Genomic DNA, 27,920 nt, shown 5'->3' with positions numbered 1-27,920 from the left:
GCATCAGGCTTTTTCCCCATTACAATTACATTTCTTAAAATTAGAGTAGATTGTCAACAAGAAGCCCCATAAGGCCAGTGGTCTGAATAATAAAGCATGTATATAAATGTTCTACCTAGAGGTCACGATAGGCTTTGCTTAGTCATGTCCTTTACCTGATTTTCTTTTGGAGTGCTAATATTTGTAAAAACAGTTTGTACCTTAAGATAACAATGTCTTCAAGCCCAACATTCTGTCCTTTCTGGAAAAGCAGCCCCCAAAATGTCAATAATTTAGCTCTGTTCCACCTTTTCCTCCTTGCAGTACAAGAGAAAAGGCACTAGACTTGGAGTCCTAAGACAGGTTCATTGCTGAGTCCCTGTAACTTGTTTCCTAACATGTAAAGTAACAGAGTTGGATTAACTGGGCAGCAAGAACTATAAAGATCTGAAATTCTTGAGTCTGTTTTTTTCTATTCACTCCCCATTCCAGTTCTACTACCTATGAGAAAAAGGTAACAAGATTCAACTGTGAGTGAATTATTGACTTGGGTTGTTGTTGTTGTTTTGGTAGCCATAAACCAGAGGTGAGGCAAAAATTAAAAATAAGAAGAGAAGAGAAACCCTCCCTCATGTCCTCCAAGGATTCAATTTCTATATAAATGTTAAAACTGGTTAAGATTCTACCATCTTGGGAAGTGGATTAGGCTCAACTGATAGAGTATCCACCTACCACATGGGAGATTCAGGGTTCAAACCCAGGGCCTCCTGGCCCGTGTGGTGAGCTGGCTCACGCGCTGCGCTGATGAGCGCAAGGAGTGCCCTGCCATGCAGGGGTGTCTCCCACATAGGGGAGCCCCACGCGCAAGGAGTGTGCCCTGTAAGGAGAGCTGTCCTGCAAGAAAAAAGTGCAGCCTGCCCAGGAGTGGTGCACACACACGGAGAGCTAACACAGCAAGATGACGCAACAAAAAAAGAGACACAGGTGCCGCTGACAAGAATACAAGCAGACACAGAAGAACACACAGTGAATGGACACAGAAAGCAGACAACCGAGGAGAGGGGGAGGAGAGAGAAATTTAAAAAAGAAAGATTCTACCATCTTAGGGTCAGACTTTGGCTCTGTTGAGGCTGTTACAGCATTACTGCAAACAAATAGCTTGAAAGCAAATAACCAAATATTGACTAAAGAAGACACAGTTCAAATTTTGGTTTATTTGGTAGTCCAAAAGAATATGTCGGTAACACTAGCTTTGATCCTCCCACTTCTTTTACAAATCCTCTTCAATACTGTGATTTCCACGCAGTGTTAGTTCAACTTTCTTATAAAGGACAAAATTAAATTAATCAATATTTGCATTGCTAAAGCAATACCAACATCAAATAAAAGGGTCACTATTTTTAATTTTCTAGTAATCCCTCATCCTACCATCTGTGCACCCTACCATTTTTTAAGAGATATTCAAGTCCTCTTAAAAAGACCTGGCTCCCCAAAAAATAAATTAAAAAATTCTTACAAACAGTGGGGAGAGAAATCCCCTCAAAATTTTACCATTCGAATACAATTTTTTTTCCAGTTTTCCAAATTCCCTTCATCTTTGTTCATATGAATCCATGATTTTAGAGTCACAATTATTTGATACATCCTGCTCTTTTAGCCACTGAGCATTTTCAATATAGCTACACAAAACCATTATTATTTATAGCTGGAACAAAGTCCATAAAATAGATCACCATCATTTATTTAGTCATTTCTGTAACTGGGGGTATTTAAATTGACTCCAAAGTTTTATTATTTACAATAATGGTATAGTGAACTTCTTCACACGTACAGCTTTTTCTTTCTTGTGAATCATTAGGCAAGATCCTAGGGAGTGACATTCTGGGTCAAAGTGGGTTATTATATATTTGGCATTTTTCGATACACCTTGTCAAATTATTATAGGTTTTATTATTAAATGTGCATTAAACACCTGGTTATACAGAATTGGCAGTAAAAATCCTAAAGTTTAAAAGCTGTAGGTTAATTAGGTTAACTTGTATTACCCTAATTAACAGTATTTAAACTATTATTAAATACTGTTAGTATTAACTTTATAGTAAGGAATATAAACACGTTAAGTGTGATACTTAAAAAAAAAAGACATTATGGAATAAAAAAATACCCCCTTTTTTAATGGCTACAGAAAGTAATGGCTTCTTAAAAGTAATGTGATAAAGCAGAGAGCCCTTTCAGCCCCGTGATTCTGCACAGCTTGGGGTATCATGAGCAAATACCCCATTATAGTCCTTTCATCTGGTGATATGAGGGAAAAAGTGAAGACCTCTATGTTTCAGTAAAGGGTAAAAATCTTCATAACCCTATTTTTTATTATAATCAATTTTATTGAAACATTCATAAATCATACAATCCATCTGAAGTTTACAATCAATGGCAGTTGGTATAATCACAGAGTAGTGTATTCATCACTTCAATCAATATCAGCATTTTCATTACTCAAAAAAAAAAAAAAAAGAAAAAAAAAAACCCAAGATAAACAAAAACCCTACCCCTTAGTAGTTCCCTCTTGTTCCCTCTGTCCTTCTGACATAAATAACTGCTAATCTATTTGTCTCTATAATTTATTTATATTTATATTTTGTATAGATGGATAAGTAATATGTAGTACTTTGTCTACTTTCTTTCACTTAGCACACTTCTTTTTACCATTGATGGAAGATTATTTACATATTACTATACACTACTGTCCATAGTTTGCTTTTGTTGTATTTTTGCCCAAATATCACCTTGATATTAACATCGTGTAACATTAATATACCTTTGTTCTGTTTCAGAGAAAAACATTCTTATGTATGTCTATTAACTATAATCATTTGTCCACAAGAGGTATGCTATGTTTAGTCCCATGTTTCATTTTTTAACTTTCCTTTTCAGCTACTATCATACCCATATATTAGTGTTGCTAATTACAAACACTATGATGAGCTTTCACCATTTCTATTCATTTACAAACATTTAAAAACAACCTTTTTACCCATTCTGCACAGATTAAATCTCAGCTTTCCATTCTCTAACCTCCTTCTATTTTCTGGTGACCATTTTCTAGCTATTAATTCCATGAGTTTGCTCATTATATTTAGTTCATGATAGCGGATTCCTACAATATTTGTCCTTTTATGTCTGGCTTGCCTCACTCAACATAATGCCTTCAAGGTTAATCCATCACAACCCTGTATTATCAAACCCCAGGCCTCCTTGACCAATGTGGAGCTGGCCCATGCGCAGTGCTGATGCGCGCAAGGACTGCTGTGCCACGCAGGGGTGTCCCCCACATAGGGGAGCCCCACGCGCAAGGAGTGCGCCCCGTAAGGAGAGCCGCCCAGTGTGAAACAAAGTGCAGTCTGCCCAAGAATGGTGCTGCATACAGGGAGAGCTGACACAACAAGATGGCGCACCAAAAAGAAACACAGATTCCCGGTGCTGCTGATAAGGATAGAAGCGGTCACAGAAGAACACACAGCGAATGCACACGGAGAGCAGACAAGTGGGGGGCGGGGGGAATAAATCTTTAAAAAAAAAACAACCCTATTTTAAAAGCGTATCATTACCAGATTTCTAGGCACAATAGTACTTCTGTCCAACATGCACAGTAATTCTTTTTCTCAAGGTAGTCTATGATCTGCCTCGTCTCAAGAAACATACAACTAGAAAGAATAAGGAAGCAACCAGAAAATAGGCTTCAAAGAAACAAATAATGGAAACATTTTCTTATAATCTATTAATAGGAAAAAATGCCATCCAATCCTATCCAATCTAAGACATCTTTATCTTAAAAAGTTTTTTCTCTTTTTATTATTATATAACAATACATGCTACATTTTAAAATTCAAATACAAAAATGGAGACTTGGAGGCTCTCTCTGCCTAAAGAATATATCAAATCTCAGTGTGTATTTCCATCCTTCTCTCCCATTTCTCAGCAAACTCTGTTCTTTTCCCCCATTTCCCAATAAATTCTTTTTACTGGCCTAACTAAACTGGCGTTTTCTTAAATTCTCTTATGCAACATAGCCGAGAATCTAGCGGAATTCAACACTTGCCCATCTTCATTTGGTGAGCCACTGCCAGGAGAAAGGTAAGTGAGTGGTGCTCCCCGACTCCCACTGGAGCCTATCTGCTCTTGCCTAGGACGTGTAAATCAGATTTGGCATTTGCCTGTGTATTAGTCAGGGTTCTTTTAGGAAACAGAATAAACAGGAGACATCTGTAAATGGTATGAGGTTTGTGAGATTCTCTCATGTGACTGTGGGGATGCACAGATCCAGGTTCTGCAGGCAAGCTGCAAACCAGGGACTATGATGAAAATCCAGTAAAGGTCCTTGATGAGTTTCTGGGAGATGTCAGCTCTCCAAAGACACGCTGGGAAATTCTCTCTGCTGAAATCATTTTTGTGTTTAAGGCATTCAACTGATTGCATAAAGCGTCACTCATTGCTGATGGCAATCTCCCTGGCTGATGCAGATGTAATCAGCCATCTATGCAGTAAACTCACTGACGACTAAAGCCCAGAATTGTCCTAGTATTATAATTAGTCCTGTGCTTGCTTGACCAAACAACTGGGCACATATTACCTGGCCGAGTTGACACATTAGCCTAACCATCACAGCCTGTTACAAACTGGATAACAGTGAAAGAATCAACACCTTCCAGAACAAGATTTTAGTCACACGGGAATTTCAAGCAGTTCCAACCACAGCGTGGGACCCATTTTTCCACGACCTCAATAGAATAAGCAGAGAGATTTACATCCTTTCAGGCAGGATCTACTGCCCTAACCAGCAGGAAGAAACCACAGAAGAATGAACAATGCCCCTTAGCACCGCCTGAAGAATAAAGGTGTGAACTCTCTGAGTGGGCAGTCGAGGAAGGACAGGGAAACATTAGGAAAAGATGAGCTACAACGTGGCCAACAGACAACATGGCTGCAAGAACTTGCTGACCTTGAGTGTAACCTTGAGGTTCCAGTTTCTCCTTCTGGGACCTCCCCTTGGCCTGGGAGATTCCAAACAGTCCTCACCATTGGCCCCCATCATTGGTGGGGTAACCAATAACAGCTGGAGCTCCTCCTCATAGAATTAGCAAGAGGAGGAATACTTAATAGTTTAAAAGGTGACCTAACACCCAAGCTCTCTCCCTAGAGAAGCCTGTACCAAATCTCAGTGTGTATTTCCGGCCTTCTCTCCCATTTCCCAACAAATTCTTTCTACTAAAAAAAAAAAAATGGAGACTTAGAAGGTGATCTCCCCTAACCCTGCTACCCCAAAAAAGCTACTGCTATGTATGATGAACATAGGAAGAAGTCCAGAAGAACACGTGATTCAAATACTATTAGAAAATAAAGTAGGATCCACTTCAAACAGGCTTTTGCAACCTGCTTTTACATGTACCTTTTAAATATACACTTTCCATTATATAATATTTAAAGCATATAAAAATTATGGGTACTAACTAGCAGCTTGGCCTTGTCAAAACTTAATTTTTGCCATATTTGATTTAGATTCTTAAAAATAAATTATAGATTTGAAGCCCCATGTGTTCCCCTCCTTCATTCCTTGTCTTCCTACCCATACAGAGATAACATATCCTGAATTGGCTATTTATCCTTTCTATAAATTTTTATATTTTTATTACATAAACATTCTAAAAAAATTAATATACCTATTTCAATTCTAAGATGCACATTTTTTCACATTATAATATCTCTAAAATTAGGATTTATCTTAAAATTGATATTTTAAAGAAAAGCATTACATCAGTTTAATGCGCAGGTCTTCTGTTTCTTGTTGTACATAAACTATGGTCTATTTTTAACATTAACAGTGTCTTAGAGTCTATGAATTATGGTAGTATTACTCAACCTGATAAAATATCACTGGGCATCACACTGGACATTTTACAACTTTATATTTTCATTTAATATTGTTTTGAGATTTGTCAACATTGTTACATGTATGCAACATCTTTAAGCATCTTATAGTGATATATGACCAGGTTAGGAGCCATTAAGTAAGTAAGAAGTCCTATGCTTGTTCAAAATGGTAACTGTTAGTCTTCAAAATGTGTGTACTTGACTAAAATAAAGACAAAGGGGGGTGGGGTGGGTAACAAACAAGCTGGAAATAAGAAAAAAGGAAGGAGAGACAAGAAACAGAAGAAAGAATTCTCTGCTTGCTTGATTTGTAAGTAGCTGGGAACAGCAGGCTTCTGAACAAGTAAACTTGATGACTCAGGAATGAAAATGTGGCAGCAAGAAGTGGGTTTCCTGGGCATCTGTGCTGTTGCTACTGCAGAGCCCGGCCCCACATGCCACCTACTCACGCTAGCCAAGCAGGCGTGGAGAGCTCAGGCCCTGCATTTTCACAGCTGACTTCCCTGCCTGGCTCAAGTCAGCTGAAGGGTGAAGAGCCAGAGAAGCGGGATTTACATGGCCCACACTGCAGCCTCATTCCCCACTTCCTTCCATGCTGCTCCTCCCTGTCCTTGCCTCACCACACGTCTCATTTCCCTTTCCTCCTTCTCACTTATCCTCTTTGTTGCCATAATTTTGGTCAGGTAAATCCATTCCAAAGACCAACATCTACCATCGGTCTGCTCTCCTACACACATACACACACACACACACAAACTGAAAAGGTACAGTTACCACATAGCACTAGATTTTGCTCAAGGTATAAAAGAAAATTTTAATCGCTGGTTCCTAAAGCCCAACTCCAGTTTTAGCTCATTGAGGGTTAAAAAGGACAAAAAACAACAGAGCAGGAGTCCCCTGCTAGCTTTTCTTTTCTATTTTCATCCCATTCAAAAACACCTTGGCTGTTTTTATTTTTTAAAAAGAGCCACAGTGGGTTTTTCAGGGAATCAGATGATATATTGTAATTACTCTTATAATTGCTAATTAATTCATATATCCATTTTTTTTCTTTATCTACATTTAACCCTAAGATAGTTAAAAAAAAAAAAAGGGACACTTAATTTATCTAACACTAGCTAACAAAGATATGTCCATATTTACTCATATTTGTTAAACTGTTACTGGATTTACCAATAAATGTAACAATCAAGGAAAAAGTAGAGTTCCAAAATTATTTATTACCATGCAAAAATATATCTTTTTATCTTTTAGAAAGGTAACATTTTAAACTCCAGTATATTCTATTTAGTATAAGAGAACAGAACCAAACGGTCCCAAACCATTTTATCGGTCTTTCTTTTTCCAAAACATTACTGCAAACCGTAAAATCTGCTGTGGTTTTGTTTTTTGGTTTTTGCTTTTTTTTTTTAAGCATTCTGCAACTAAAAGTTCCTGTTACCTGCTGATGTATTTGAAGTTTGTTTGAACATAAATTATTGGAATTCTTTCAACTCTCAAATTTGATTAACTCACTTTCTGTCAAGTTACCCTAATTAACCTACAGCTTTTAAACTTTAGGATTATTACTGCCAACTCTGTATAACCAGGTGTTTAATGCATATTCTACTCTAATACCCTCCAAGGTGAAACTGCAAATATAAACCTTTTTTTATTTCAACTAATTAACTAGACATTGGAATGTGCTATCCCCTATAATCTGTTTTAATGGGAGAACATAAGTTTTGCCTACTTATGAAGCATTCAGAAAGAACTTATTAAACTAAAGTAATTCTTTCAGTGAAGGACTTTCATTTGTTGAAAAAAAACTTCATTGAATGCCTACTATGTGCCAAGCATTATGTCGAGCAGTACAGATATAATCATAAACAAGACAGAGAGAGCCCCTGCCCTCATGTACCTCATGTGTCTATTAAGGAAGATAGACATTAGCAAATAACTACAACTAAATAGCTAAAAAATTAACACCAAAATGTGTGCCACTCACAGCACTTGTCTAAGCACTTTCTGCTATCAATGCCTCAATTTCAAAAATACTACACCCAGCAAAGGACTTGGTTCAGTTTATAGATCAGGAGCAATATAGATGCAAAGTCATGCATCAAATTAAAATTGTATTAGGTTGTTAAATGTTTAATCAATTTCAAAAACTTAAAACACGTGAGTGCTTCCAAGCCTCAGCTTGGTGATATAAAAGGTAAAGAGGCAGCCATAGAGCACAGAGGTGAAAGCAGAGAACGTGAAATGACTTGGATTCTCCTCTAAACCTTACATTGATTGGTTGGTTCACCTTCCCTACTCACACATCAGGCAGTGAGGCTCAGCTACTTGGGGAGGGTCACAATCTTGGAAACTGGTTTCACTACAAATTCTTGGTTTCCAGTCTTGATTGGGTTCTCAAAGCTGTTATCAATCCTTTTACTTATCACTAATCAGCTCCCAAACCTTTGCCACTCCCTTTAAATCATTCTCAACCCCATGTGCCACGCTCAACAAATGACCTCTTCTAGCTTCCTGCTCCTCACCAAACCTACCTATATTTGTTCCCTTTTGTACTTCTCTCCAGGTCCTGAATAGGTGGCATCCCTGGCAAACCCCTCACCACGAGCTGTGCTCCGGATTCCTTCATCTCTGACCTGCTCATGAACCTTATTCCACTAGTTAGCACTTCGGTAACTTCGCCTTCTCCATTTTTACAGGCTTCTCCTCCTTAAGCTGCTTTAATCCTAAACAAATAAAATGTGATTCAACTTCTTTGGCTCTAATCCTCCTCCAGCCACCTACCTATGTCCCCACTTGACTTTACTTCCTGGCTCCTTAGCCTGCACCCCCATCTCTAACTCCCATTCTCTGCTCCACACACTACAATCAGGGGCCACTACCTGCACACCCAGGCCAACGAAAGCATGCTGGTTAAAGTCTCAGTGATTTCCCACTTACTCATTTCAATGGACCCTCTTCAGTCCTTTTTTTTAAGATTTATTTATTTTATTTCTCTCCCATCCCCCCCACACCCCAGTTGTCTGTTCTCTGTGTCTATTTGCTGTGTCTTCTTTGTCCACTCCTGCTGTTGTCAGCGATATGGGAATCTGTGTTTCTTTTTGTTACGTCATCTTGCTGTGTCAGCTCTCCATGTGTGCAGTGCTATTCCTGGGCAGGCTGAACTTTCTTTCGCACTAGGCGGCTCTCCTTATGGGGCGCACTCCTTGCGCATGAGGCTCCCTCATGCAGGGACACCCCTGCGTGGCATGGCACTCCTTGCGCGCATCAGCACTGCGCGTGGGCCAGCTCCACACAGGTCAAGGAGGCCCAGGGTTTGAACCATGGGCCTCCCATGTTGTAGACGGATGCCCTAACCACTGGGACAAGTTTGCTTCCCTCTTCAGTCTTTTTTAAAAATAGGAAATCTCAGCCATATTTGACTCTCCTGATTGGCGGCACCACCATTCACCCAAAACCTAAGCAAAAATGTGTAAGTCCCTCCAGCGTCTTCCTGTTTCCACTTTTTCACCTCCTCATTCAGTCATAGATTCTAATTTTTGAAGATTATACATTATGAGCCTCTTATGAAATTGAAAAATATAGATAAGCATATAGAATAAAAGTACAATAAAAAGAGGGAGCACAAGAGAAATAAAATATATGTCCACACAACTATTTGCATGCAAATGTTCAGTGCAACATTACTGACAGGAGCCAAAAAGTGTTAACAACCCAAACGTCCATCAAATGATGAATGGATAAACAAAATGTGGTATATATCCAGATACTGGAGTATTAACTGGCAATAAAAAGGAATGCAATAGTGATATATGTTGTAACATGATTGAACCTCAAAGCCTTATGCTAAGTGAAATAAGCCAAACACAAGAGTTCACTTATTATATGATTTTATTTACAGAAAATGTCCAGAAAAGGGTAGAAGGTAACAGAAAGAAGACTTTGGGGATAGGTGTGGGGATTAACTGTAAATGGGTAGGAAGGATCTTATTTGGAGGGTGGAAATGCTCCAAAACTGGATCAGCAAATTTACTAAAAGTCTTTGAATTTTACTTTTAAAATGGATAAAATTTATGACATGGAAATTGTATCTCATTAAAAGTTGTTTGTAAAAAATAAAGTGCAAAACATACCTATATATCTGATAAAGGACTTAAATGAAGGATATGTACAGAACTCACATAACTCAATAATAAGATAAAAATCCCAAGTAAAAAAACAATCAAGGGAAGCAGCTGTGGCTCAATCAGTTGGGTTCCCATCTACCATATAAGAGGCCCTGGGTTCGTGACCTGGGGCCTCCTTGTGGAGGCAGGCTCACCCACAAGCTGTGGAAAGCCATTGGCCCACAAGCACCATGGAGAGCCAATTCAGCAAGGTGACGCAACAAAAAGGGAGACAAGTAAAAACACAGAAGCACGTGCAGCAAATGGACACAGAGAGCAGATAACAAGCAAGCCGCAAGGAGGGGGGAGTAAAATAAATAAATACAGACACAGAAGAATGCACAGCGAATGGACACAGAGAACAGACAGCAGCAAACCACAAGGGGGGAGGATGAAAAATAAAAATAAAGGTACTGAACATCATTGTCATTAGAAAATGCAAATTAACAACCATAATAAGATACCAATACATACCCAGAAGCATACTGTATTAGTCAGCCAAAGGAGTGCTGATGCAAAATACCAGAAATCTGTTGGCTTTTATAAAGGGTATTTATTTGGGGTAGAAGCTTACAGTTACCAAGCCATAGAGATAAGTTACTTCCCTCACTACTCTATTGCCACGTGTTGGAGCACGATGGCTGCTAATGTCTGCATGGGTTCAGGCTTCCCGGGTTCTTCTCTTCCCAGAGCTTGCCTGTCTCTGGGCTCAGCTGCTCATTCCCTGGTCTCTGCAGCTGCAGACTATCAGGTGAACAGCTCATCTTTCTTCCTGGGGCCTTCTCTCTTTCCTCATGACCAAGATCCTCTGTGTGCTTACTTCCCAGCTCAAAACTCCAACCTCCCTTCTCTATGGTGCCAGTCTTTGGAAAGAAAGCATTGTCTTAATGATGCCCTGATTTGGACATTTTCATAGCCTCAAAACTGTAAGCTTGTTAGCTAATAAATTCCCATTGTTAAACATTTCATTCTATCTGCCTTTCAGCAACCTAGCCATCTAAAACAATGCACTTACCGTACAAGCCGGCAATCACACTTCTAAGCGTCTACCCAAGAGAAATGAAAACCTATGTACACGTAAGCAAATGTATACAAATGTTCATAGCAGATTTTTTTAGCCATCATAGGCAAAACCTGGAAACAATCCAACTGTCCATTAACAGGTGAATGAAAAAAAAAAAAGTATGGTATAGGCATCCGGTGGAATACTACTCAGCCATAAAAAGGAATGCACTACTTATACAAGCAACTACATGGATGAGCCTCAAAGGACCATGCTGACTGAGAGCCAGAAACAAAAGAAAACATGCATGACTCCACTCATAAAATTTTAGAAAAGGCAAACTATAGTGACAGAAAGCAGATCAGTGGTTGCCAGGGACCAGGGAGAGGGGGCAAGAAAAACGACTGCAAAGGAGCATGAAGGAACTTTTTTGGGGGGATGGAAAGGCTCTATATTTTATTGTGATGTTGGTTACATGACTATACACATTTGTCAGAACTCAAATTGTGTATTTAAAATTGTTCTATTTTATTATATGTAAATTAGCCCTCAATAAAACTAGCTTTTAAAAATTAAAAATAAAAAAAAATTAAAGCCTTTTAAAATGTGTCCTTGTTAAGACTCTTAAATCTACATTTTTTTCTACAATTTCTAAGGTGAATCAACCCCATACACAAGAATCTATTTCTTGCAATGACACAAATCCTCTACCAATCAGATAGTACTTAGCAGAATTGTTTTATTTCCAGAAATTTTATCAAAACAATGTGTAACATAAGCAAGTAAATTTTTATATTACCACTTAAATATCAAAATGGCACTGCTGGGAGCAGATGTGGCTCAAGCAGTTGGGTGACAGCCTCCCACATGGGAGGTCGCGGGTTCAGTTCCCAGTGCCACCTAAAGAAGACACACAGACAACAAGCAGACAGACAAGGGAGCCATCTCAGGGCGGAGAGGGGAATGGCACTGTTTTGACAGTCACAAATAAGCAGTGTATCTCTGATTCCATGTGCATAGCCATCTTAATTACTCTCAAAAATTAAGATTCTTTGGCAACCTCCCAAGTGAAATCCTCAAACTCCAAAAAGTGAGCACTGGTCTGCCTTTGAGACACTGTACTCATATAGAAATCACCAGGCAAGAACTTCCTCTTTTCTTTATTCTCTTAGGATTGAAATTTATATTTTTCTTTATCCCTACCTCTTATACTTAGCATCAAAAAATACAGTACTCAAAATTGACTCTTCAAACTATTTATTTACATAAATGGAATTGCTGTCACCGAAAGGTTCGCTTCTTAATCTATAATCAACAAATTTTACATTATTAACTTGCCTAAATCTAGTAATCAAAACCACATATACAGGTTGCAAGGCTTTAAATGTTAAAGCAGCTTCAATTATCCTGTTAGGGGTAGGGCTGTGAATTTTGTCTAATGCCTACCTAAAAAACATGATACAAGATAGTGTATTAATGTATTTTTCCTGTTGTTCCCTGTATATTTTCTAGAATTATGGAATGATCATACTATAATATGGGGGGGGGGGTTGACAAGTAGTTTCTGTTCACTTTAATTATTTAACTTAGAAAAGATGATCAATTTTGACAGTTCTACTAATTCACTGTCTTTCCAAAAAATTAACAGTATGGGAAACTCAATGAAGTAATTATCCAAAGATTAATGACCAATGATGAATTTATCCTCTTAGGTGACACTAAATAATGGAGATTACATTTCCTTGCCATTTTTCCATAACCTAGTCTCTGCTGCCAACAGAACTCTAAGACATCAAGATGAATTAAAGGAAGAAGGCTGATTAATTGGATTAAGCATACTTTTACCAGATCTTTTTTTTTTTAAGAAAGAAAGAATCTATCCCTCCCCTTCTATATAGAAGTTGTGGGTTTACAAAAAATCAAGCATAAAATATAGGATTCCCGTTCACCAACCTATTACTAAAAACTTGCACTGGTGTGGAACATTTGTTACAATTGAACACATTTTTATTATTGTAATATTAACTATAGTCCATGGTTTAATTTAGGGTTCACTGTTTTATCATGTACTTCCATGGATTTTTTTTTAAAATTTTATTCTTTTACCATATATACAATCTAATATTTCCCCTTTAAATCATACTCAGATATATATTTCAGTATTGTTAATTACATGCACAATGTTGTGCTACCATTACCAATACCCATGACCAAAACATTTCCATCATTCCAAATAGAAAGCCTGTACATTTAAGCCTTTACTTCCCATTCCCTATCCCCACCCCATCTCCTGGTAACCTATATTCTAGATTTTCACTCTGTAAGTCTGCTTATTCTAATTGTTTCAAATCAGTGACACTAGACAATATTTGTCCTTTTGTGTCTGGCTTATTTCACTCAACATGCTGTCTTCCAAGTTTCATCCATAGTGTCATGTGCATAAGGTATATACCACATTTACTCCTCCATTCACTAGTTGATGGATACATGTGTTGGTTCTGTCTTTTGGCAATTGTGAATAATGCCACTATGAACATTGGTGTGCAAATAAGAGGCTGCCCACCAAGAGGCTGCCTTTAACTGGATTAAAATGTTTTTCCTTCTCAAAATTACAATAAACAGCTACCTCATACACAAAATTATCAGAGCAATTCACAACAAACGATGGCTAAATTACAGAAAGTAGTATGTTGTGAATTACCAAATAAGTCAATACCAAAAATTTACATTGCTCTTTTGTAATTCCTGACCTTTGTTATTATCAAATCTCTTTCTTTCTGGTTTGTTGGCATGGGGCTTAAAAGATTATATGGCTTCTGTTTCTGAAAGTGAGAGGGAAAAACAACCCTGTAGTTGGACTTACTTTTCTTCTCCTATCCATAATCTTTAGAAATCAAATTTACTAGTTAGTAAACCAGTACTTCAGATCATCAGAGTAAGCATAACAGTAGACAACACGTTCAAAATATTACTTTAAACCCTTACATTTGTTTTAATACAGAACTTGTAAGTGAAGCCAAATTACATTAAAAGACAAACAGTTACTAGAAGGGTAGGGATGTCTAGGCTTACAAATAAAGGGCAGATATCCTCTTCTTGTACAACGATCAAATCCCTTGAATCCACCCCTGCTTTTCCTGGTTTTTCCTCCAGGGTCACTGTACTTGCACAGCTTCAGCGGGCTTTGATCCCAGGAAAGCGACCCAGGACCTGACGTCCTGAGAGGTCAGAGCTCAGCACGTGAGTCAGCACACAGCCCACACGCAGGCACCGCTGCCAAATGCTCACACGATGACGGGGCTTGGCCCGCCCAGAGCGCCTTACGCTTTTAAAACCACTTCTACATTCTGGTATCTTACTCGAGTTTCACTACTAGGCCTGTAGCAGGAAACCAAGGCAACATACACTTGTATGTGGCCAGAGAGCCAGTTAAGATCTGAATTAAGATAGAGTCCATCCCCAGCCAGGAAACACCTCAAAATGATGACACTTCCTCTCCCTGCCAACCCTCAATGTCTAATGTGAATGTGGAAAAAAAAAAAAAAAACCCAAGTGATGCTTCTTAACAAACTTAGCAACATTTCACTCTAATCCTATTCAACAGAGAACTCAATTTCTCTTATTCCAGTTTTCTGGAAACTTTCCTAGACGACAGTTTAAAAGAGTGCACCTTACACTTAAAAGAGTTAACTTTTCATTATGAATTGTTGAATGAAGTAGCTGACTCAGTCACTAAACTCTGAAAAGATAGGATCATCTGCTCCTTGGGCAAGTTTTCCACCACCATCAACACCTCAGATTTAAAATTTTTTGATTCCTCCCTCCTCCCCTCCTCACTCCACCACGGCTCCTCTTCCGTTTGCTTACTGTTTTTGTTCACTGTTATTTTTTGCTTGTGTCTGCTTGTTTCTTCTTTAGGAGGTACCAGGAACCCAACCTGGGAACTCCCAAGTGGGAGGCAGATACCCAAATGCCTGAGCCACATCCGCTCTCTACTCCTTTGTTTTTTTTCCTTCTCCTCTCCTCCTCCCGCACCCTGCTGTTTTTGCTGTCTGTGTCCATTCATTCTGTGATCTTCTGTATCTATTTCTCTTTCTGTCTTCTCTTCTCATCTTTCTCCTCTAGGATTCACCAGGATCCAATCCTGGGGACCTCTGATGTGGAGAAAAGTTCTCTGTCCATTGCACCACCTCAGTTCCTGGTCTCTGTTGCACTTCACTTTGACTCTCCCCTTCATTTCTCTTTTGTTGCATCATCTTGCTGTGTGACTCACTTGCACGGGCACTGGCTCACCATCAGGCACTCGGCTCACCACACGGGCACTCACGCAGGCACTCAGCTCGCCATGCAGGCACTCAGTTCACCGCATGGGCACTGGCTTGACACACAGGCATTGGCCTGCCACACAGGCATGCTTTCTCTTCTTTTTCACCAGGAGGCCCCAGGGATCGAACCCGGGTCCTCCCATATGGTAAGCAGAGGCCTTATCCTTGAGTCACATCCACTTCCCCCTGCTCATTTTTTTTGTTTTTGCTCACTGTTTGTTCGTTGTCTTGCTCATGGTCTGCTTATTGTTAGCTTATTGTCTGCTCGATGTTGGTTTGTCTTCTTTAGGAGGCACCAGGAACAGAGTCCAGGACCTCCCATGTGGGAGGGAGGTGCCCAACTGCCTAAGCCACATCCACTCCTCTCAGATTTAAATTTGAAATAATAACTTAGTTGACATAATTCTAAGCTATCCTCATAGTCTGCTGGTCTAGAACATTTTGAAGTAAAACTTCTAGATTGGCTTAACTACATTACAAATGAAAGAAAGAGTAACCTGCCAATATTCTTAGGTAGCGTTAAATTAATGGGAAAAAATAAGATACATCCTAGGACTACATTTTGGAAAGATTTAAGACAAAGATAATCGAAAATACAATTTTGATCTTTGTAAAGATGCAAATCTTAGAGAAAACTAAATGCCAAAAAAATTTTTGTAAGAAATGAAGTTTCGTTTTTTTCCAATTTCTCTCCCCTTCCCTGCTCCCCAGTTGTCTGCTCTCTGTGTCCATTCACTGTATGTTCTTCTGTGTCCGCTTTTATTCTTGTCAGCGGCATCCGGAATCTATGTCTTGTTTTGTTGCATCATCTTGCTGCATCAGCTCTCCAGGTGTGCGGCACCACTCCTGGGCAGCTCTCCTTTACGGGGTGCATTCCTTGTGCATGGGGCTCCCCTACACAGGGGACACCCTTACGTGGCACGGCACTCCTTGTGCGCATCAGCACTGCACATGGGCCAGCTGCACATGGGTCAAGGAGGCCCGGGGTTTGAACCGTGGACCTCCCCATGTGGTAGACGGACGCCCTAACCACTGGGCCAAGTCCGCCACCCTCCCCAGTCTTTATTCAACTCCTCCTCCAACATGCTTCACATCTATTCCTTCCTTCCCATTTCTACTGCTGTCCCTCCAAATTGCATCCTGGCTTTTGGCCAGGGACTTCATAATTGAGTTCCCTCTCCAACTCACTCACCTTCCTGAAGTACTACTTCAGTCATCTGACCCTCTCTTCAGAAACCCTCAGGATCTCCCCATTGTCTGTCTATTAAATGTTCAATCTTCTCAACTCTGCATTCAAACCTTCCATTCTCCAGCTCCAGCGCTCTTCCCCAGCCTTACCTTCTGCTTCTGTCCTCTATGTATCCTGGGCTCTAGCCAAATCAAACTCCTTGCCATTCACTTAATACACCCAGTGTGTAGTCAAGTATAAAGAACTTGGGTTCGGCAGCACGAGGGGTTCACTTCAGACCCAGCCTCACTATTTAGTCGCCTCAGTGCCCATCTAAAATGTGGGGTCGTGAGAACAGTTACCTTGCAGAATTACTGGATAGACAAAACAAAACAGCACAGATTAAACTATCCAAGAAAGCACAGTAGAAACATTCATTATTAGAACTGCTTTCTAGCCCTTGTCCAGGCCTTGTGCCCTCCCCTGGACTATGCTTCTCTGCTGAGGAAAGTCTACTACCCTTCAGAGTCTACTCCAAAGCTACTTCCATGAAGCCTTCCCTAATCAGCCCAGTCAGAAGTCATTTCACCTTCTTCTAAAATCCTATATTTTATTTGGACTGCATTTAGCATTTTGGGCATACTGCCTTTGAATTATTTATGTACATAACATTTTGTCTCTCTCATAAATCTCTTAAGAGAATGGAGTAAACAAAATTCATTTTTGTTTCTTGTGTTAAGTCTAGTATACAGCTTGTGCTCATTAAGTAAATAATTTTTAAATCCTGTTTTTTAAAAAATAAAGCTCTTTCCAACAGAACTGGCCTGGATCCAGGGAGGCTTATGAGCACAAATAGTGGTAAGGGGATAGCACCTCAACAGAACGAGACAGGGCTTTTCTTGTAAGACTGGAGCCTCTGAAGGACAAAGTCATATATTCCCCAAGGCTCCAGATGGCTATTTTACATCTCATCCCGCTCTCCAAGAAAGACCTTCATCTTACACCTGGGCTGAGAGTGCAGAAGAAAGGAACAAGGGTGTGCCCTTCCCGCCAAGGTGTGTCACATGAGAATCTAAGGCCTAGAATAGGCTTAGGCCTTCCTAGCATTCCCACCTCTGGTGTCCAAGATTTACTGGTGTACTCACTGCAATATGCCCTCTTGTTTTTCCAGATATTATTATTATAATAGCAAGTTATTGGTTGCTCAAAGGGCTCAAAACTTGGGAAAACACAGTCATTAAAGTAACGAAATATGATTTAAAACTAATTTTTTAAAAATATCATTGGCATTTATCGAACTAGTAAAATTTGTAAAAATAAAATCCAAAATTGTAAGGGCTTTCAAAGAAGCCAATACATTGCTGGTGGCACCACAAACTGGCTCAGGTTTTCTGAAGAACAATCTGGCAATGTGTAACAAGAGTTATAAAATTGTTCATACCCTTTGAACCAGTAAACTCACTTTTGGACATATACCCCAATGAAGCTATCCGAAAGAAGAAAAGAACAGTTTGTTCAAATGAGTATTCAGATATGCTGCTTACATTATATAACACTGCCTTCAACTCAGACACCCAGCAAAGGAGGAATGATTGAGTAACTTGAGGTAAAGAATATGGCAGAATACCACTTTCTAAACACATTCAGCAAGTGTACTTTTTTCAGGTACACAGACACATACCTGAAAAAGAACGTTAACTGAGAAACAGAAAACAAAAGTAAATATTTACATAGAAATCTACAATTCCTTAGGAGTTATTCTGAAATCCCAAATCCAACGTTGTTTTATAAGATGGCTGCCAACACTCACTTGGAAACAAACTCTGATCTGAACTGACATAAGGTAATTTATGGTCTCTATTTATCCCATGTAGGGATGCCCCAAGCGCACGGAGTGCACCCCGTAAAGAGAGCCACCTGGCGTGAAAAAAAGCACAGCCCGCCCAGGAGTGGCGCCACACACATGGAGAGCTGACGCAGCAAGATGACACAACAAAAAAGAGACGCAGTTTCCCAGTGCCTCCTGACAATGCAAGCGGATGCAGAAGAACGAACAGCAAATGGACACAGAGCAGACAACAGAGGGAAAGGGAGGAGAAAGAAATAAAAATAAATAAAAAAAAAAAAAGTGTTCCTTGACTTTGTTGAGAAAGTACTTGAAAAAAAGTGTATGATTTCAGGAAAGCTAACCTCCTTATAATGCAACATTTGTGGGAGTGAGTGAAAAAAGACAATTGAAATTATAACCAAATCCTTCTCTAAATAATTACAAACCAATAAAACTAAACTTATTACAACTTCTTTTACTTAGATTCTAATTGATTTCTGTAGATTTCATAGCATTTCTGGAAAAAGGTCTCTTTCCAAACCTACTGAGCATCACTTAGCAGCACAAATCTATTGAAAGAAATAAGTTCTTGTTACATAAGCACAGCTAATTTTCCAACTACCGCTCTCATGTTTAATAAAAATTTTCCCGGTGCCCCTTAAATAGACTGATCTAAAATTTAAATCATTTAAAGGCATTACTTTAAATCTTTTTGTTTAAATGAACATTGAACTTAACTATTTTTCATATAGGCAAAGACCTTATGAGATTTTTTTTCTGGTGACAAGCAACAAAATGTGGGGAAAATGACCTATTTGCCTTTGTTTCCCATCCAAGTCTTGTGTACCAGAAATATTTAAGAACCACCAGAATAAGATTTTAGATTAGAAACGATCATTCTGGAGTTAATGTTTCCTATGTAATTACACATAAAAACACAATATGAGTCTATTATCTCCTATATCTGACTCTTCTCTCCCCTTCCTCCTAAAACAGAAATATCAATGAACATTGAATAATACTGTCTCAGGCTGGAAATCTGGTATTAGCACCACATGATCTAGCTCTTAACAACTGTGCATTTGATATTAACTATCTCCATTTCAATACAAAAACAAAATATGGCCAAGAATCTGATCTTACTTAAAACCAGGTTCCTTTACCAGTCAGTTCTGGCCTATTCTACAAAACATTTTTCTCTGCTTAGAAAGAGATAAAACATAATACCTACAACTAAAAATCTATGCATCTATCATTTATTTCAACAAAACAGTTTAATCTTAGAGCAAATTCAGTAATACAATCATTAAGGTTAATATTTCTGGTGGAAATATTAGAAGATGAAGATAAGCCAAAATAAGAAAATAAGAAACCCAAAATCACAGCAATCAGGAGTGACTTCCTGAGGGGTTTCTGCTGTCAAAATTGAGGGTCACATTACCCCAGGACAATAGTGACTTTCTGCCCCACTAAAACATCAATGAAAGTCTTTGTTTAAACAACCATTGACAAATGTGAATCCTTTGAGACTGCTCCATTTGAAATAATAACATGAAGTCAAAACTAATAAAAAGGATAATTAACCAAGATGAAAAGGTTTTAACTATTAAAAACAATCACCAGGGAGCCGATGTGGCTCAGTGGTTGAACACCAGCTTCCCACATATGAGGCCCAAGTTCAGTACCCAACCCCAGTACCTCAAAAAAAAAAAAAAAGAAAAACCATTACCAGACTAATCCTCTCAATTCAGCATTAATACCTATCTACCTCGAAAAATCAATAAATATCTCCATTTAATTGGTAGCTTCTATTTTATAAAACAATCTCAGAATTGGTTTTTGATGCAGTCTGAGCACATCACAAGAATAAGTTTTGGCTTTCTGAACACATGCAGAAGACTGTTGATGCAATGTAATCTTTTTTTTTTTTTAAAGATTTATTTATTTATTTAACTTCCCCCCCTCCCCTGGTTGTCTGTTCTTGGTGTCTATTTGCTGCGTCTTGTTTCTTTGTCCGCTTCTGTTGTCGTCAGCGGCACGGGAAGTGTGGGAGGCGCCATTCCTGGGCAGGCTGCTCTTTCTTTTCACGCTGGGCGGCTCTCCTCACGGGCGCACTCCTTGCGCGTGGGGCTCCCCCACGCGGGGGACACCCTTGCGTGGCCCGGCACTCCTTGCGCGCATCAGCACTGCGCATGGCGAGCTCCACACGGGTCAAGGAGGCCCGGGGTTTGAACCGCGGACCTCCCATATGGTAGACGGACGCCCTAACCACTGGGCCAAAGTCCGTTTCCCGCAATGTAATCTTTAGCAAAAAAAATGGGTACTAGCCCAAGTGCAGACCAATACACCTTTCCCTGATTTTCATCCATCAATTTAAACTCTGACCTTTCATTTAGATTTCACTATCAAATGATGGAAAAGCATACCTAAAAACTGAATGTATTACTCTTTATTTCAGCGACTCTCAAGTTGGGGGACTGAAAAGGGGAGGTGGTACAGTGCTCATCAAGAGGAGCCTGTCAGTCAAAGTAGATACTAACCCAAATAGCAAAGAGATATGGGGACACTACAGTCAGGGCAGATAGCTCAGGAATTTGGCCCCTTGCCAGAGGGCCCTAATCTGGTATTTATACACACCAGTGTAACAGAGTTAGACTCAGCAGTGGTTTCCCTATGCATGTCTCTTCTGTCCTTCTATCTGAAACTCTAATTAATACTAGAGTTGGTTGGTGTACATCCAAGAGACTTAAATCTTTGGGCTGACCATGTGCCAACTGAGCCCTGAATCTCAACTGAGTTGCAATACCTACTCTTCCGTTCAGTGGACTCACCCAGGACAACAAATGGGGAGGAGATGATGGACACACAACATACCAAGGAACTGAGAGTGCCTGCAACTGCAAGGAAGAGAATCCCATCCATCAGATGTATAGAATAGAAGCCTGCCTCAATTAATGGTGGAGTGGGCATCAATATCCTATAGTCCTCAAGATTGGGAAACCAACTATGGACTAAAATAAACTTACTAATATTCTACTATAGACTTATTGTGATTCTAACAATGGAAGAAATACCATTGCTGTGAAGGCAGTGATCCATGGGTGTTCTAGGGTTAGGGAGAGGGAAAAACAGGTGTAATGGGGGGCATTTTCTGGACTGGGGAATCATCCTCAATGACATTACAACAGATACAGGGCATTATATATCCAGCCATAACCTACAGAGTTGAATGGGAGAGAGTGTAAACTACAATGTAAACTGTAATACATGCTTAGTGGCAATGCTCCAAAATGTGTTTATCAACTGCAATGAATGTACCAAACTGATGAAAGATGTTGCTAATGTGGGAAAAATGTGGGAGGTGTGGGGAGCAGAGCATATGGGAAACCCCTATATATTCTCTGTAACATTTATGTAAATGAAGTATCTTCTAAAAAATAACAAGAGGAGCCTGTCAGAAGTTCCAGAGGCACATTCAGTTCAAAAACACATGTTCAATATTAGATTTTGTATTAAAAAAAAAAAAAAAAGAATCCTAATTAGTTCCATAAAAAGTAATTTGACAGAATCTTGGCTGCAGATAAAGAAGCATGACTTTACCTTCCAAATATCAGTGACTCTCACTCAAAAGGAAGATACATTTGATTGTGTATCAAATTTTCAAGAACCAGGAAATTTTTATATTCACTCAAAAAGAACAACGGTTAAAAGAGGGCTAAAAATTCTGCTTTAGCCCATATATACTATTTCAAATCTCTACTTCATATATGTCTCCATAATTAAAAATTAGTGAAATGAAAAAGACTCCTCACTTGGGAACTGGACTTTAGGCATTTCCTCAGCTCGTTTCTTTTTCCTGTGTGCAAGGTGGGGGAATTAGTTTTGCTGTTAATGAAGGTACTTTAGCTAAGGTCTGATCATTGCATTTGGTCCTTGCCTGTCTGAAAGCACTGCCTTCTTCCATCACTCCAGCCAGACAGGTTGGTTCTTTGTGCCGTGGTCAGTGCAGCTCCCAGGCTTGCTGGAGTTGCCTGTTCTGAATCACTGCCAGTAAAAACAGCCAAGGTTCCTGAGTGGGTGGCACCCAGCTAGACAGGTGCTCAGAGCTGTGGCGAGCTTACTGTTTGAGTAGTGTTTGGGATTTAGTTTGTTTTTGTTAAGGTTTGTTTATTTAATTTGAATATGAGATCAGATTTCTGGTTGGGTTGTAGTAACTCTAAATGGGATTTCATTCCAAAAACCAACCTCACCATATTTCTGATGACTCAGGTAGGAGGTAGAAGACTAGACACTACTGAGGTTCTGGAGAACACATAGTTAAATATGCAGAAGACAGTTTCAAGAGAGGGGAAAAAGGGGCAGGACTCTGCCTTTCAGAACAATTTTAACAGAAGTTAAAATTTTTACCCAGCTAAAAAGATGCTCTTAAAATTTAACTTAATGAATGTAAACACTGATATCATGTGACCTAGCCCTAAACTGTGCAAGTCACAACTTCCTTATCTATGGATGGAGGTAGTGACATATTACAAAGCTACTCTCAAACATAGGTCGTCATTCACAGAATGCTAGATTGGAATAGGTTGAACTTGGGTTCTCCACTTTAAGCTGAACTCATAAATGACTGGAATTCATTTTTTTTTTAATTCCAGAATGCAGATACCACCCAAATCATTCTAAGTATATCAAAAATATGAAAAGAACTCATAAAATCATTGTTATATTCCAGAGTTGTCACAAAGAATAAAATAGCCAACCATTTTATTAGAATCTTAAAAGGAATAACTACAGTGAAGAAAGGAGAGGCCCACACAAAGGTACAGGCAAAAGACAGTAAGACAAGTTTGGAAAGTGTAAGTTCTTCAGCTTGGCTGAAGCACAAAGATCAAGAAGAAAGAGAGCTGAGAGGCAAGGCAGGTGGGTCAGGCAAGGGCCAGAGCTTGCAGTCCTTTGGTGTAAGGAGTTTGATGTTTTCCTTTAACTAACAGACATCACTGATGACTTTTAAATAGGAAAACAATATGGTCCAATGTTTTAGAAAGGAGTAGGGCATAGCACTGAAATCAGGGAGACCATTAAAAGGTTACAGCAATAATTAAAGCCAAAAGTAGTAATGGTCTGAATTAAGACTCAGCAGTGGAGGAGAACAGGGAATCTATCTATCTGTCTATCTACCTACCTACCTATTTATTTTTAAGATTTATTTATTTATTCTGCCTCCCTCCCACCCCACCCCCACCCATTGTTTTGTGCTCACTGTCTGCTCTGTGTCTATTTGTTGTGTGCTCTCTGTGTCTGCTCATCTTCTCTTTAGGAGGCACCAGGAACCAAACCTGGGACCTCCCCATGTGGGAGAGAGGCACTCAATCGCTTGAGCCACCTCCACTCCCTGCTTTGCTTTGTCTATCATTGTGTCTCCTTGTTGCATCATCTTGCTATGTCAGCTTGCCACACCAGCTCATCACGCCAGCTCACTGTCTTGCTTGTCTTCTATAGGAGGCACCAGGAACTGAACCTGGGACCTCACATGTGGTAGGCAGGAGCTCAATCACCTGAGCCACATCCAATTCCCAGGAATTGATTAATGAGGCAATAGGAAGGTAAATGCAAAAGGACTTCTGAAACAAAGGCAAACCTGTAACTAGAGGCAAACATGTAAGACTGTGATATATACTTCCAGAAGCCTCTGGGCTGCTTTTCCCAGCCTCCAGGGCCAACAGGCTGAAGTAGGGGACACAGAAGGGATGAATTAGCAGCTAACTGACTTTCAGGTCCAGTAAACTCTAGCCATGGACCAGGACCTTCTGTGGTAGTCACTGAATTGTCATGGGCCATCACTGCTCTGTGTTCCCAAGCGAAGAGCAGGACAATCTGTACTTCAGAGCCTTCTAGGGCTGGTGGCCAAGCCTCTTTGGGGCCCACCATCCCAACAGCAGTTACAGGGCAGAAAAGAGAAGGGGTTGACATTGAAATACAAAAATTCATTTCAAAAAAAGCACAGGTGTTTTTTGCAATTTCATGGAAGTCAGATACACCTGCAGGCTCTCAAGTTAATGAAGACAATGAAGATCATTATGTAGTCATGCCACCTTTAGGGCAGTTCATGGAGATACCTAGTATGGACCGGAAAGAGCTGGTTTTCTGATATATTGAGTGTGGTGATACAGTGATTGGAGAACTAGTTCCATTCGGGAATTTGGATTTTTCATGGTATTGATCTGCTTAGGTAGTGGCATCATGAGAGATATATCCCACTTAGAAATCATATCCATTAAGAGATGTACCTGGGAAGCGGATTTGGCCCAACAGATAGGGTGTTCACCTACCACATGGGAGGTCCAGGGTTCAAACTCGGGGCCTCCTGAACCGTGTCATGAGCTGGCCCATGCGCAGTGCTGATGTGTGCAAGGAGTGCCCCGCCACGCAAGGGTGTCCCCCGCTTAGGGGAGCCCCACGCGCACGGAGTGTGCCCCATAAGGAGAGCCACCCAGCATGATAAAAGTGCAGCCTGCCCAGGGTGGCACCACACACACACACCCAGCAAGATGACGCAACAAAAAGAGACACAGATTTCCGCAGAAGACACAGTGAATGGACGCAGAGAGCAGACACCTGTGGTGGGGGTGGGAGGGAATAAATAAATCTTTATTTTTTTTAAAAAAGAGATGTGGCCTTTCATAGTAACCACAGGGATCCTTTATCATATTACCAAGTTAGTAAACATCCTCTGAGCTGGAATCAAGGATTTTAGCAGATATCATGGAAAGTTTGCAGTGTCTCTATATAGCTCATCTCTTCTGCCACACCTATCTGGAATTCAGTTAGGTGTAATTAATTCTGAAGCACTTCCTTTGTGCTATAGGAGGAGTGTTGAACTAAATAGCAATCCTTCGGAGTCCTCTGAAAATATCATGTAGAGTTCTCCTTGGGATTTGTTAATCCAGAAGTAGTTTGAAAGGAAAACTAGGAATAGATTAATCTAATCCACCATTTTTAATGAGAGACTACAAAGCAAAATTTCTTTGAAGATGACTTTGCTTCGCATTAAGAAAGAAATAGTCTGCATCTTGGGCTTTAAAATGTGTGAAGACTGGAACTGATTATTTTAAGGTTGGACATCATGTGGATGCTATGAATGAATACAATAAGGCTCTGGAAATAGACAAATAAAATGTGGAAGCTTTGGTAGCTCATGGAGCATTATATGGAACAAAAGAAGTCCAAACAAAGCAACAGAAGATTTTAAGCTTGCACTGGAAAACTGTCCAAGTCACAGGAATGCAAGAAAATACCTCTGCCAGACACTTGTAGTTAGAAGAAAAGTGGGTATTTTTTGTTTTTGTTTTTTTTGTTGTTTTTTTTTTAGATTTATTTTATTTATGTCTCCCCTCCTCCCCCCGCTGCCCCCCGGTGTCTGCTCTCTTGTGTCCATTTGCTGTGTGTTCTTCTGTGTCTGACTGCATTCTCGGCAGCACCAGGAATCTATGTCTCTTTTTGTTGTGTCATCTTGCTGCATCAGCTCTCCATGTGTGCGGCACCACTTCTGGGCAGGCTGTACTTCTTTCACAGGAGGCGGCTCTCCTTGCAGGGCACACCCCTTGCATGTGGGGTTCCCCTACTCAGGGGACACACCTGAGTGGCATGGCACTCCTTGCACGTGGCAGCACTGTGCGTGGGCCAGCTCACCACATGGGTCAGGAGGCCCTGAGTTTGAACCTTGGACCTCCTATATAGTAGGCGGACACTCTCTCCATTGAGCCACATCTGCTTCCCAAGAAGAAAAGTTTTTAAATGCTGAAAAGTTACTATAAGTAAGTTTTAGTTTTAGATGAGACTTGTAAAGATGCAAGAGGATGCACTGCAGAAATTTCACAAATACATGCAGAAATCTTTGGAATTAAGATAAAAACAAGCAGAAAAAAGATGAAAAGGAGAAAAATAAGAAAATAGAAACAAGTGCAGAAAAGTTGCGTTAGCTCCTAAAAGATAAGAGGTTAGAAAAGAAAAAGAAATCATCTTCTTCCTCTTCAAGTGTTTCTTCTGCTGATGAATCAGTTTCTTCTTCATCATCCTCTTCTAGTCACAGAAGACAAAAGAAATGGAAGGGAAACCATTCAGAGTCTTCTCTTAGTTCTAAAAGGCATTCATCTAAGGCATCTTCAGATCAGACAGATCAGAACAGGAAAGGAGTGCTATCCACTTCCAGCCAGTACTTCAGCATCTTTCCTTCACCAAAAACAAGAAGTGGAAAAACAACTGGAAAAGCAAGATAAGTTACTATATCAAAAGACACAGGTAAAAGACAAGACAGCCACCTTTTCTCCTCATCTTCAGTTGAAATTCTGGATGATTTTGGAGGTAGGTTTGACAATCTAAGAGATTTGTACAATATCTATAAAACTCAGGCAGGTAGTAGCAAAACAGTAAAGTCATGTAAATCAGAAAGCCATTGTTTTAGTAGAAGAGATTCCTCAGATACCCACTGTAGGAATTCAGATGACAAGATAAAGGTTTATGATTATAGAAGATTTGAAAAGGAAATGGAAGGCAGAAAAGAGCAGTATAGAAGGTGGGAGCCAAGTTCAGTGAGGTATTCCACCTCACCAGCAAGCTCAGACTACCCCCAGAAGTCAGCTGACAAATATGAAAATACTTATTCTGGCTCACGTGACTTTAGTAGACATGACCAAAGATATCAACTAAATAGAAATCAAGGAGAATATGAAAGGATGGACAACTATGGGGAGGATATTAAAACAGAGGTCCCAGAAGAAGATGGACTAAATAGCAAAAAGCAATCAGAAAGTGGAGTTAAAAAAAATTTACCTCAAAATTTGCTCAATATATTTAACCAGACAGCTGAATCTGAGAAAGAAAAAGGAAATAAGCAAAAAAATTTGCTCAATATATTTAACCAGATAGCTGAATCTGAGGGAAAAAAAAGGAAATAAGCAAAAAAAAAATTGTCAAGGATAGCAACACCATTACAATAAACACAATTTTTAAAAATGTGTCTTAAGTCATAATAGTCCAATTCAAAAGTCTCTGTTCCTAAAATTATCTTATATGTAGAGACTGCGGAAAACAAATGCCTCTAGGCATTTCTCAAACTATTTCAATTGTAGATCCCCTTTTCACAGGCTGATTTTTAGACTTTCCATGTATGTATGTACAGTATTACTTTCCCTGACTGACAATTTAAACTTCTTCACCTAAAGATAATTCTCTGAAAATACTGTTTCTTCACTATATAATGATGTATGAGAATTCCTGGATGTACCTTATCCTCCCTGCTGGTTACTAAATTTGTACATTGAACACTGGAAGGAAAAAAAAAGAGGAGGGTTTGTGATTAACCATAACATTTAAGGAAGGGAGAGAAATAGGAAATTAAGATGAATTCCAGGTTTCTGACTTAAGCCACCAGAGGTGTCATGCACTGACAGAGAAGGCAGAAGGAGGGATATGAACTGTATGCAGATGGGCTGTTATTTCTGGTGGTGGAGGAAGATTGTAGGTGGTA

At 39.6% G+C, this 27,920-nt stretch overlaps 1 protein-coding gene and 2 pseudogenes across 1 annotated transcript in view; 2 read left to right on the top strand and 1 right to left on the bottom strand.

Moving 5' to 3' along the window:
- Positions 1-27,920, bottom strand: part of SLC16A10 (solute carrier family 16 member 10) — a 132,573-nt gene that overhangs the window by 86,165 nt on the left and 18,488 nt on the right. The gene's annotated exons all lie outside the window — the stretch shown is intronic.
- Positions 24,187-26,050, top strand: LOC139440066 (tetratricopeptide repeat protein 14 pseudogene; annotated as a pseudogene).
- LOC139440065 (tetratricopeptide repeat protein 14 pseudogene) lies at positions 26,000-27,348 on the top strand (annotated as a pseudogene).

This window comes from Dasypus novemcinctus, chromosome 11 (assembly GCF_030445035.2).
Source record: "Dasypus novemcinctus isolate mDasNov1 chromosome 11, mDasNov1.1.hap2, whole genome shotgun sequence".
Classification (NCBI taxonomy): Eukaryota; Metazoa; Chordata; class Mammalia; order Cingulata; family Dasypodidae; genus Dasypus; species Dasypus novemcinctus.
The sequence above is the reverse complement of the archived record's forward strand: the minus strand, read 5'-3'. Positions and strand labels throughout refer to the sequence as shown.